This window comes from Hemitrygon akajei, chromosome 32, assembly GCF_048418815.1.
Source record: "Hemitrygon akajei chromosome 32, sHemAka1.3, whole genome shotgun sequence".
Lineage (NCBI taxonomy): Eukaryota > Metazoa > Chordata > Chondrichthyes > Myliobatiformes > Dasyatidae > Hemitrygon > Hemitrygon akajei.
The window spans coordinates 24029528-24041542 of record NC_133155.1 but is presented as its reverse complement, the minus strand read 5'-3'; the positions used below and the strand labels follow the sequence as shown (position 1 = coordinate 24041542).

At 40.2% G+C, this 12015-nt stretch overlaps 1 long non-coding RNA gene across 1 annotated transcript; it reads right to left on the bottom strand.

Moving 5' to 3' along the window:
* Nucleotides 1–1422: 1422 nt before the first annotated feature.
* LOC140719669 (uncharacterized) lies at nucleotides 1423–10523 on the bottom strand. Its single transcript, XR_012096976.1, has 2 exons — nucleotides 10343–10523; nucleotides 1423–1688 (listed from the first exon to the last, which is right to left on the bottom strand). It is a non-coding gene; the product is annotated as an uncharacterized lncRNA (long non-coding RNA).
* Nucleotides 10524–12015: the final 1492 nt, after the last annotated feature.

Sequence of the window (12015 nt, the reverse complement as noted above, 5' to 3'; positions counted from 1 at the left end):
ACACATGAAGCAGCTTACCAAGTTAAGAGTCCATGGTATTACAGGAAAGTTACTAACATGGTTAGAGCATTGGCTGATTGGTAGGAGGCAGTGAGTGGGAGTAAAAGGATCCTTTTGTAGTTGGCTGCCAGTGACCAGTGGTGTTCCGCAGGGGTCGGTGTTGGGACCACTTCTTTTTAAGCTGTATAAAATGATTTAGATGATGGAATAGATGGCTTTGTTACCACGTTTGCAGATGATACGAAGATTGGTGGAGGGGCAGGTAGTGTTGAAGAAACAGGTAGGATGCAGAAGGACTTAGACAGGTTAGGAGAATGGGCAAGAAAGTGGCAAATGAAAAGCAATGTTGGAAAATGCATGGTCATGCACTTAGGTAGTAGAAATAAATGTGCGGACCATTTTCTAAACAGGGAGAAAATCCTAGAATCTGAGATGCAGAGGGACTTAGGAGTTCTTGCGCAGAATACTCTGAAGGTTAACTTGCAGGTTGAGTTGGTCGTGAGGAAGGCAAATGCCACGTTAGCATTCATTTTAAGAGGTCTAGAATACAAGAACAGGGATGGGATGCTGAAACTTTATAAGACACTGGTGAGGCCTCACCTTGAGTATTGTGAACAGTACTAGACTCTGCATCTTAGAATCAATGTGCTGGCATTGGAGAGGGTCCAGAGGAGGTTCATAAAGATGATTCCAGGAATGAAAGGGTTATCATACAAGGAACATTTGATGGCTCTGGGTCTGTACTCGCTGGAATTCAGAATGATGAGGGGGGATCTCATTGAAACCTTTCGAATGTTGAAAGGCCTAGACAGAGTAGATGTAGAAAGAATGTTTCTCATGGTGGGAGAGTCTAGGAAAATAAGGCATAGCTTCAGGACTGAGAGGCGCCCTTTCAAGACAGAGATGCAGAGAAATTTCTTTAGCCAAAGTGTGGTGAATTTGTGGAATTTGTTGTCACATGCAGCTGTGGAGGCCAGGTCATTGGGTGTATTTAAGGCAGAGATTGATAGATTCTTGTTTGGACATAGCATCAAAGGTTACAAGGAGAATGCTGGGAACTGGGGTTGAGGAGGAGATAGAAAAAAAAATCAGCCATGACTGAATGGCAGAACAGACTTGATGGGCCAGGTGGTCTAATTCTGCTCCTATGTCTTTTGGTCTTATAAACACATGTTACGACAGTGCTGTGCAGAAGAACTTCTCTGAATGTACAACATGTCGAACGTTGAGATGGGCTACAGCAGCAGAAGACCATGAACATACACTCAGTGGCCACTTTATTCCATATTGGAACTGCCTAATAAAGCCACCATGGAACATAGTCATTCCCAGAGATCACAGGGAGGAAGGGGCTGGAGACCGTAATTTCTCCAATCTCTCTTGCTAAAATCCTAAAGAAGAAAAGGACATGAAGGTGAAATCTTGACTAAGCAGCAAGTTTATTTCCAAGCACTGTCAACCGGAACATGAGTGAAACAAAGTGATCAATGATTGTGGGCCATTTAGTGAAAGTTAGCTTCCATCAGCAACCTGGGTTAAGTATCCAACATCAGTCTAGATATTCTCTTTCCAAGATGGGTAGCAGCAGATAGCTCCATGGTGACAGTAGACATGTATACGTTCCACTTCACCATCACACCAGTACCGAATACATTTTCCTCCCATGCGAGTGCATTCATCTTGTCTCACTGTAATCAAACATGACAGAGTTTATTGATTAGCTCTGGTGAGGGTTGTGGGGGGGAGCGATTGTGAAATTATCAAGGCTATTTACCATGGAAGAAGCTAGTAGATGCCAGTGATGATGTTTTGCAGGATAATTTAGTTATTAATTCATTTACGGTTAAGGCTCTGTAACAGGCCCAGAGAAGCCGTGGCACCCAATTATACCTCTGTTACCCATTATCGGACCAACCCCTGGGTCTTCAGAATGTGGCAAGGAACTAGAGACGTGGAAGACGGTACAGAAGCCTCAGGACTCACATCACCAGCTTCAGGAACAGGTACTACCCCTCAACCTTCAGGCTTTTGAACCAAAGTGCCTATAAAAAATATTCATCTTCTTGGAAGTTTACATGTTTTATTGTTTTACAACATTGAATCACAATGGATTTCATTAGACTTTCTTGACACCGAACAACAGAAAAAGACCCTTTTGTGTCAAACTGAAAATAAATCTCTAAATGGGATCTAAATTAATTACAAATATAAACGCAAAAAATTGATTGCGTAAGTATTTACTCCCTTTAATATGACACACCAAATCATTACTGGTGCAGCCAATTGGTTTTAGAAGTCATATAATTAATTAAATGGAGATCACTGTGTGCAGACAAAGTGTTTTAATTGATTGTAGTAAAAATACACTTGCAGCTGGAAGATCCAACTGCTGGTGAGTCAGAATCCTGGTAAAAAATATGCCATGAAACAAAAGAATGCTCCAAGCAACTCCGCAGAAAGGCTATTGAAAAGCACAAGTCAGGAGATGCATACAAGAAAATTTCCAAGTCACTGAATATCCCTCGGAGTACAGTTAATTCAATCAGCAAGAAATGGAAAGAATATGGCACAGCTGTACATCTGCCTAGAACAGGCTGTCCTCAAAAACTGAGTGACCGTGCAAGAAGGGGACTAGTGAGGGAGGCCACCAAGAGACCTGTGACAACTCCAGAGGAGTTACAAGCTTCAGAGGCTGAGATGGGAGAGGCTGCGCTTACAACGACTGTTGCCCGGGTGCTTCACCAGTCACAGCGTTATGGGAGAGTGGTAAAGAGAAAGCCACAGTTCATAAAAAAACTACATGAAATCTCAGCTAGAGTTTGCTAGAAGGCATGTGGGAGTCTCTAAAGTCAGCTGGAAGAAGGTTCAAAGGTCTGATGAAACCAAAATTGAGATTTATGAACATCGGACTAAACTCTATGTTTGGCATAAGCCAAACACTGCATATCATCAAAAACACACCATCCTTACTGTGAAGCATGGTGGTGGCTGCATCATGCTGTGGGGATGCTTCACTGCAGCAGGCCCTGGAAGGCTTATGAAGGGAGAGGATAAAATGAATGCAGCAAAATAGGGGGAAATCCTGGAGGAAAACCTGATGCAGTCTGCAAGAGAACTGAGACTTGGGAGAAGATTTGTTTTCCAGCAAGAAAATGAGCCCAAGCATAAAGCCAAAGCTACACAGGAAAAGCTTAAAAACAAAATAAGTTAATGTCCTGGAGTGGCCAAGTCGAAGTCCAGACCTTAATCCAATTGAGAATTTGTGGCTGGACTTGAAAATGGCTGTTCACTCACGATCCTGTACAATCTGACAGAGCTTGAGCAGTTTTGTAAAGAAGAATGGGGAAAAATTACAGCGTCAGGATGTGCAAAGCTGATAGATGCCTACACTCAGACTCAGGTATCCATTGAATTAATCTTAAATTCACATCCTCAGGGTATTTTTCTAGGAAGAATCTGTGAACATAATGTTTCATTCGTGTCTTCAACCTATTAATCAATACTACTTTAGCCATGTGATTTGATACTGCATTTATTCCATACTGCATTTGATGCTGCATTGTTATCATGGAATCCATCATTAAGGACCTCCATCACCCAGGTTGTACCTTGTTCTTCTTTTTACCTTCAGAAAAGAGGTACAGGAGCCTGAAGGCACACACTCAATAATTCAGGGACAGCTTCCTCTCTTCTGCCATTCGATTTCGGAATAGACATTGAACCCATGAACATGACCTCACTGCTTTTTAAAAAGAAAAAAATATTTTTGCATTACTTATTTAACTATTTTCTCTATTATTACATATTGCATTGTACTGCTACCATAAAGACAACAAATTTCACGGCATATGCTGGTGATATTGAACCTGATTCCTCTGAGTGGGAATGATGGTCCAGGTTTGAATAATGGAAAGGAAAACTGAATTTGGTGCTGAAATATCAAACTAGGGAACACTATAATCATTCAAATGATACTTATTCAGAAAAATATTGATGCAGCTCCTCAGATGTAATGGGAATTCACTCCTATAATCACCAATAAAATGCTTCGGATATTGTCTTTTTATACTAATGCATCAAAATTTACTGTAGTGACCTCTGCCTTGGTGAGCACCTGAATGTGGTAATCTATACATTATATAATGATCTGCTGAAGCTTATTCTTAAAATATTGTTTTGTTCCTTTCCATACACCATGCTGGAAACTGATGAATCACGTTGCTACAGACCATTGTGAAGGGAAAAAAGTACAGATTATGTTAACTAATGGATTATAAAGCACTGTACAAAAGTCTTAAGCACATATATATATCTAGGGTGCCTAAGACCTTTGCACAGTACTGTATTTGTCAACGTGGAGTGGAGAGCAAGTTGGTAATTCTGGCGTGGAGGACAGGTGGCAGAGAAGGGGTGCCAGGGGCAGGGGATGGTGGGGGTGTAAGGTGATTTAATTCCGAACAATTGGTTTATTGATCAATACAGAATGTCTCTCTGATTCTTCCCACTCCTTCCCCTCTCCCTTCCTCTTTTCCCAATCATGATTCCCCTCTCCCTGCCCCCTTCCCACCCTCAGTCCACAATAGAAACCCATATCAAAATCAGGTTTACCATCACTCACATATATCATGATTTTTTTTTGTGGCAGCGGTACTGTGCAACATATAAAATTACTACAGTACCGTGCACCCTAGTGATATATACATGTATATGTGCCTAAGATTTTTGCATAGTACTGTGTTCTTTTCTGATTTAGTTACATCTTAAATGCATCAGTGTTGATCTGACTGGAAATCACTAAGAGACAATACATTCTCTTGCTGAAAAAACAAGTACTTAGGAAACTCTGTGTTCACTCCTCCAAATCATATGAAAATACTTTACATTGTCAATAACATACCCAAGTAGATGAAAATCAAAAATTAATTCTGATGAAATATCTTTTGACCCAAAACTTCAGATTTATTTCTGTTCATCAATGTTGCCAAATCTTCGAAGTGTTTCCAAGATTTTCTTTTATTACCTACTTGGGCAGGTAAGTTTCTGAAAAGTTGGTACACCCTTTTTTTTAACATTGTTTCTTATAGAGAAAACTATTTTCCAGCTCTTGAATGCAAAGCTAATGTAGTGTATTAATGTAGCCCTTATCTGAAAGATTCTGTTTTGAGAATAAGACTCTATTTGAAATCCTTCATTATGGTGCTCTAATGCTTTGTCACAGTTCTGTAAGGTCTTCAGTGTTGAGAAATTAAATCTGATGCTGAAAATCTCCATGACCCTGAAATCTGTGCTGAGACAGACTGATAATTCAGAAATCAGAATCGGGTTTATTATCAGTGACTTGAAGTGAAGTTTGTTGTTTTGCAGCTGCATGATGGTTGGAAGACATAAAAATCACTATAAATTACAAAAAATAGATAGAGCAGGAAAGGAATAATGAGGTAGTGTTTATGGGTTAATGGACCATTCAGAAATCTGATGGTGGACGGGAAGAAGCTGTTATTGAATCATTGAGTGTGAGTCTTCAGGTTTCTGTACCTCCTCTGTAATGGTAGTAATGAGAAGGGGGCACCAGCTCTTGAAAATATCCTCAATGTTGGGGAAGGTAATAATTGATGAAATCGAGTAGAACCTGGGTCATTCGGTATCCATTATGATTTTGACTGGTATTATTTGAATCAATTACTTTAAGAACATGACTCAGGCAGAGCTCTGCATCTGCATACCATTGCATTAGTGCTTTAATGTCTGTGATCACACAATACTGTAGTACCTTAACCTTTTGAATAGATCTGAATGCTGACTTGTCAACTGCTGCTTTAGGTCAACTATTATGTGAGTTCCATGGATCTTCTGGGATAATTATATCTGCATATTTAACATTTGGAAGGACAAGATGTTGAATATAGCCAGCTGGTTGAATGTCTGCTTTAGAGGGAGAAACAGAAATAACATTCCAGGTTAATGTTAAAAGAATATCCAGGAGAGGTGTCTATGAGCTCTACCAAGTGGACTGAGTGACATATAGGTGAGAGATATGCAGAAAAAGCAGATTGATCAGAATACTTTGAAGTGGATACAGGAGATCCACCTCTTCTTCCAACATAATCTGAGAAATGAAGAGCTAGCTAGATGTTTTCCCTAGAATCCTTTTGATTCATTGACATCAATAGGCACACAACGCAGTGTGTATGTGACAAGGGGTAAGTTTTTGAAGAAAACAACAGTCTTACTGTGCAGTATGTTATGGAAAATGGTCAGCTTACTAAACAGTTTGACAGTGCATGTAGTTGGAGTCCTTCCTCCTGTGAATACTCAGATGAACATGGGACATAGAACAGTACAGGCCCTTCAGACCATGATGTTGTGCCGATCTTTTAACTTACTCTAAGATCTATCTAATCCTTCCCTCCCACAAAGCCCTCCATTTTTCTTTCATCTATTACCTATTCTAAATGCACCTCATGTACCTGCCTCTAGCACCGCCCCTAGCAGTACATTCCACACTCTCACCATTCTCTGTGTAAAATACCTTCATCTGACATCTCCCATACTTTCCTCTATTTACCTTAAAATCATGCCATCTTGTATTAGCCATTGCCACTCTGCAATAAAAGAATCTGGCTGGCTGGCTCTCGAGCTATAACCCTTATCATCTTGTAAATCTCTATCAAGCCACCTCTCAACCTCCTTCACTCCAAAGAGAAAATCCCTAGTTCACTCAACCTTTCCTCTTAAGGCATGCTCTCCAATCCAGGCAGCATCCCGGTAAATGTCCTCTGCACCTTCTCCAAAGCTTCCACATCCTTCCTTTAATGAGGTGCAAGAACTGAACACAATATTCCAAGGGTGGACTAACAAGAGTTTTATTGACTACAACATTACCTCATGGCTTCCTGCTTATTCTTTTCCTCAAGCCCTCGTTGCTCTTCATCTGATAGCGGTAGGTCCTCTCCTGGCTGCATTATGTCAGATTCTTGTTCAATGCATATACACTATTGTAGCTGACAGCAAGCAAAGATATGGTTTCTGCACAAGTTTGGAGTATACTGCAGTATGTCCTAGAATGGTGGAGATACTAGAATTTCATCTTCAGAATGCCAAAGGAAACCTCCATCATTGTCTGTGAATTCCATTGTAAAGTTCCACACTGGGATTGACAACTGTCAGAAACAATGCAATCAGTGGGAAATCCTTGTTTATTTTTCATTAATGTTACCTGTCCATGTTGCCTGTTTATAAACTTGGCCTTAATCAAAATTGTCTGATACCTAAGCAAGAAACACAAAATGCTGGAAGAACTCAGCAGGTCAGGCAGCAGCAATGGAGGAAATAAAATGTAGACAGTTTGGGGCAAGACCTTTATTAGTTATGGAGGAAAACTTCTTCAGGGTAGGCATACCTTGGGGAGACTTTGCAGTGGAGCATCAAAGCAAAGACACAATAAATTCTGTAAATGCTGGAAAGCTTGAGCAGCACATAAAAAGTGCCAGAGAATTTCTGCAAATCAGGCAACATCTATGGTGGCAACAGTCAATAGTCATAAAATGCTGGAAGAACTCGGCAGGTCAGATAGCATCTATGAACATTAATAAACAGTCGATATTTTCAGGCTAGAACCCTTCATCAGGACTCATAGCCTGCTGAGTTCCTGTTTTTTGTGTGTTGCTCAGAATTTCCAGCATCTGAGAACTACTTCACAACATCTTTTTGGCATTAAAGTGACATTAGGTGTTAACATAATGTTGTTTGTGAAAGTTGTGAAGAGAAGAACTTTCAGAACTTTCACAGGAAATATTATGCTAAGCCCTAATGTTTCTTTAAGGCCAAAAAGATGTTGTGGACTAGTTTGTAGGCCGATGAATCAAAAAGGCTTCTCCCCGCTTTGTTTACAACAAATCATGGTAGTATTTGTCTGTGCTGCAAATGTCATTGTTCATTCCCGTGAGATGCTCTGTACTGACACACTGCACGTTCTCATGGTCATCAGTCTGTTATGTAGCAGTCACAACCTTTGCAATCAGTTTTTAAAGGGAGACAGCACACTAAAGAGCTGCAGTGCCCTGACTTCAGACATGATGACTGGTACTCCCTGTGCAGAGTTTGCAAGTTCTCCCTCTGAATGTCCTAATTTCCTCCTACACCCTCATATGCGCTAGTTGGTAGGTGCAAATTTCCCGAGTTGAGTAGTAGCAGGGTGGAGCGTGGAGGTTAGTTCAATAGGTACATTGAATATCAGAGAAATGTATACGATATACACCCCGGAATTCTTTTTCTTTGCAAACATCCACAAAAACAGAGGAGTGCCCCAAAAAATGAATGGCAGTTAAATGTTAAAATCCCAAAGCATCCTCCAGCTCCCCCCTCCCACACACAAGCAGCAACAAGGCAACAACACCCCCCCCCACCACCAGCAAAATCATCGGCACCCACCACTGAGCACTCGGGTGTGAAGCAAAGCATCAGTGAAGACACAGACTTGCAGTACCTCAAAGACTACTCGTTCATGCGGTAATTCGACATACCACAGTGTCTCTCTCTCTCTCTCTCTCTCTCTCTCTCTCTCTCTCTCTCTCTCTCTCTCTCTCTCTCTCTCTCTCTCTCTCTCTCTCTCTCTCTCTCTCTCTCTCTCTCTCTCTCCCCCCCCCCCCCCTCCCTCTCCTTCTCCCTCTCCCTAATAAGGAAAATAGAGGTGTCTCCATTTATTAGTTGATGAGAATGCATGGAGATTAAGAAAAAGGGTAGGGTAGATTTAGTATAAAATGGACGCTTGATAGTCAGTGTGGATCAGTGGGACTACATTTCTATGCTGCTTGTAAGTTCATTTAAGCCATAGTAATATCTTGTGAATCATCTTCAATGAAAATGATACAATAATTTACAGGCACCTTACACTGTAGGCATGCTGTGACTTTGGACAAGTATATCAGAACCTGCCCTTGTGTGATTATTCACACAATTAATTTTCATTGATAGAAATGCATGAGGTGCCCTTGACCTTTCTGCCTTTTTGGCATCTCTCATTGTAACTACTAATCTGAAATCTTCTCCTTTTCCACACACTAACCAATGTTAAGTTAGTTACCTACTGAAGTGGGATCAGATTCATCATGGAAGAGAGTTTGCAGACCTTAGGGGAGGTGGCAGGTAAAAATCCCTCATTAGGATTCCTGATGTTCCTGATGTTTCAGGGAACAGATTATGACCATTAAGCATTGGTTCATTTTATTCAATGTAAGTTATTTAATACTGTTACGTTTACCAATATAGGTGCCCATAGTTGTAGACATAAATATGTTGCATTAAATCTTGAAAGTGAAACAAAGCATCGGATTGATAAACATTACTAGGCAGACAGACAACACACTTCGAGAATCCGGCTTGTAGTTATAAGACAATATCCACCTTCATCATTATCTTTTCTCCCACCACTACATAGTTCTCCCATCCTCCCAAACACTCTACCCTGCTCTCTATAAATGGGTATTTAGTCAAATTTCTATTTCCTCTGCTCTTCTCTAGCCAGGGTACCAGAACCTTGTTCTAGTTTGCTCAATTTATCTCCAAATGATCTTGATCTACAGACTCAGAATCAAGTTCTACTATTAAAAATAAGTACAGAGCTGATAGAGTCTTCACCCTGAAACCCTATCACCATTCCCCTTCCCACCTATACTGCTTAATTTGTTGAGAGTTTCCACCATCCTCTGTTTTTACTCAAGACTCATAGCTCTGCAAGGTTTTGATCTTCACTCACTATTAAAAATGTTACTAGTGTACAAAGCTTCTAGATGTCTATTTTCCTCCAACTCCATCCTATTGATCTCAAAATTAATCTCATCCGCTACAAGTATCCATTAGCATTAGACTCAAATTCATCCAAAGCAATACTGGGCGAAAAAAGGTTAAATTGAAACTATTTTTCAGGTTTGGCTTGCATTCCATACTGTTGTGGAAACTAGATCAAGGTTTATTAGGTGAACAATGAGAGTAACTGCATCCTCTGCTAGGGAAATGCCAATCAAGAGTGCAAAATTCAAATGAGATCGAAGGCACTTCGAGGAGATGTCACAAAGCAATTCAACTAAAGTCGCACGGATTAGAAAACTGGATCATTCCTCCTTACAATATCACTGAGGTAGGGCAGTAATAGGAATAGAGAGGACAGGTTGGGATTGGGAGCAGCAATAATAAAAAAGGAATTTGCAAGGAAAGGAGATCAATAGTTACAGAATCAAAGGTGCTGGAACGTGCTTTCTGCAAATAAGCCGTCACCTGATTAAGTGTAAGAATATGAAGTTTCTCCTAACAACTCTACATTTTGGTTCCTGCAGAAGGTACTTACTTGAATGAAAATATCTTGAGTAGAGTGTCTTTTCAGCATTGCTGGACTGTGCCAATAGCAGGACAATGATCAAGAACAGGACTCTCATCTTCCTTTATGAAGCTATTTGGAGTCAGGGTGAGATGGATCGTTCAGAGATCCTCTTTTTGAAGATTTATCTGAAATTCTGCAGTAAGCTGATCACATGTGTACCTGGCTCTAGCAAGAAACAATGCCGTTAACCAAACATTTACTGTCAAAGCCCAGATGCCAACCGAAAGAAGTTTCTTATTAATAAAGAAGGAGAACACATTGAGTAATGATTGAACAGGTGAAGATTTAAAGGATTAATTTGCTGTGAGTAATGAAAGAAATCTTTAGAGAAGAACAAGGTCATTGAAAAACATTTCTACTCATCTTCTCTCTGTTTCTTCAGCTAACTGTCCTCAGCTTCTTTCCTCTTACTTCCTGTTCAGTACTTCCTAAAAGATCCCATGCTTCAATGGGGAGAGGAGTTGGGCAGTTTCTCCACATTCTTTTGCTCAACATTCGGAACTCAGTCAACATCAATAAAACTGGTCCGAAAGGTGAGGAGTGGATGATTCACCCTTTTGAAGCTTTCCATCTTTTAAAGTGGTTGCGGATGATCTAAATCTATTAATCCATATCTTTATCACATATCATTTAAACCCTTTACTTATTAGGATTTTTTTCAAACCCAGATTAGATTCAAGTTTGATTGGGTATCAGCAGCCATTTTAAAGTGTGGGTTCTAAATTTCTGCCACCCTCAGTGTGTGGAGGGATCTGCCCCTTTTTTGGACATGTCACTCTGCTGTCTGTTCAATAGTTCACTGTGCCTAGTGAAGTCCTGCTGTGAGCAAACTTTCTGTTGCAATATGTATATGAGTATGTTGATATGAGTTCAAATTCCTTGAATTTCATTGAGTTTCTTTGAAACATTCTCTGGCTCTGAAAGATGCCGTGAAATTGCTAATCCTTCTTCCATCTCATTCTCTCTCTCCCCCTCCCTCTTTCTGCTTATCTTTGCCTCTCTACTCTTTGCTTCCACCTCTCCCTGTCATTTCAAGGCTCCCATTCGATCTCTATACCTCACTTCTATGTCCTCCCTCACCCTTCCTCTTTTTGCCCTCTTGACTGCCTCCTTTTCTTCCCAGTTCAGAGTTTTTCACTTTGTATGCTACCTGTCTCCTACTTTCTTATCTTTGCCTCTTTCCTCTCTGTGCTCCGTTCTTCCTTCTATTTATCTTTTCATGTCTCTCTCTCTCTCCTAGGTCTTCATCTTTCACTTGTAATACAGTTCTGATATATTTAAAAAAAAGTCAATTTATTCTGATAACTCAGTTCTTTCTCTGTAGGTACAACCAAAACTGCTGGGTATTTTCAGTATTCCAGTCAAGTCAAGTCGCTTTTATTGTCATTTCAACCGTTACTGCTGGTACAGTACACAGTAAAAACGAAACAATGTTCCTCCTGGATCATGGTGCTACATGAAACAACTCAAAACTACATTAGACTTCAGACGTACACGGGACTACATAAAGTGCACAAAACAGTGCAAGACAGTACAATAATTAATAAACAAGACAATAGATGCAGTAAAGGGCAAATTACAATATAATAATAAATGATGTAAATGTCAATGAAAACAATGTTTTAGCAGGAATTGAGAAA